Consider the following 1424-nt stretch of genomic DNA (forward strand, 5'->3'; position numbering starts at 1 on the left):
AAGTCGAACAGGATTCTCTCGACTGTACTGTGTTCGACTGTGCCAGTGGTTTTCAGGCAGATGGTGCTCTGTATCCTATAAGCAGTTTGTGATTGCACTATTACTAAAACCTATTGTATTATTTTTGCAGGCTACAGATAATTACAGTATCTTCATGTACTTACAATACATTGATAAAAAAATTTACCTTGCTGTCAGACTCGATGAAATTATTCAATAATTACTTGATAATTATCCAATTATTATGGACGAGCTTAAAGGCAACATGAATTGAAGAAACAAGTTCTTAATGGTCAATATTCTTTGCCGACTGTTGTCCGCGTTCATTTTTAATACGCCCCCCTCCCACAGAAAAATACGTGCCCTCCCTTTTCCTCCGAAGAAAACATGCAAAACAATGACACTGTGCTCTTCACCATTCAATCAAACGATATTCGACGTTCTCCAGACATACACCGACAGGTATCGTAGGTCCTTCTTTTATCCATCGGCAAATTTCTCTATCTACACAATGCCATGTGGTAGAGATATCCAAACCGTAAATTATTTTTTATTTCTTGCCGCCGACGAACGTGCAAATAGTAAATTGATTAAGTACCTACCTGCCCACTATCCTAGCTTCCAACGCCATCACAGTGCACGGGCAGGTCGTTGATCGGTCTGACTTGGGGCTGAAATGGGTCGTTGGTCGTGTTGAATGGATAGGCTGAAATCGGTAGCGTTTTGGTCGTAAATTTTGCCCATTGATTTCTGATGGTCGTAATCTGGGCTGGGATTGGTCGAATATTGGGACATTCCAGACCAGTTCACGACCATATCCATCGCGTCGACTAATTCACGACTAAGTAACGACTAAAAAGTCTGAATACGGTCGTTTCATTTCCACCACTCAAAAACGACTATAGTTGTCGTGACAACAAGTAACGTTGCCAGGACTACAGCAACAACAATAACACTCGGCCGCCATCTTTACCGCGGTGAGTACTGGGATTGGGACGCATGTCACCGTGGTGACGGTTTCCTTGGCTGCGAAAATGATTGACAGCTAAGCGCACCACGTGCATCAGGCTTCGTATCAACTCCGGGGAGTGACGCATGTCACCGTGGTGACGGCTTACGTATCTACCGGAATGATTGACATGTCAGGGGGTCACGTGATTGGCGGCTCGGAGGCCGCGGTTTTTGTCGTGGTGAGGACCTACATCGGACCAAATAATGCGTTCGCGTTTGTTCCTGTTTCAACTATGTTTACAGCTATAGGTGTAATATTTTCTATGTCATGAAACCCCACTTCATTGTGCTTTTTTGGGGAATGTCAGAAATAGTCGGGCCGGACACAACTCATAAACAAAAGTTAAAACCCAGGACTGCGTTAGTACCGTAGGTATCCACAAATCCTTTTATATGATACTGCTAAAAGAAAC

This window comes from Branchiostoma belcheri, unplaced genomic scaffold (genome assembly GCF_001625305.1).
Source record: "Branchiostoma belcheri isolate BF01 breed outbred unplaced genomic scaffold, Haploidv18h27 scaffold70, whole genome shotgun sequence".
NCBI classification, from domain to species: Eukaryota; Metazoa; Chordata; class Leptocardii; order Amphioxiformes; family Branchiostomatidae; genus Branchiostoma; species Branchiostoma belcheri.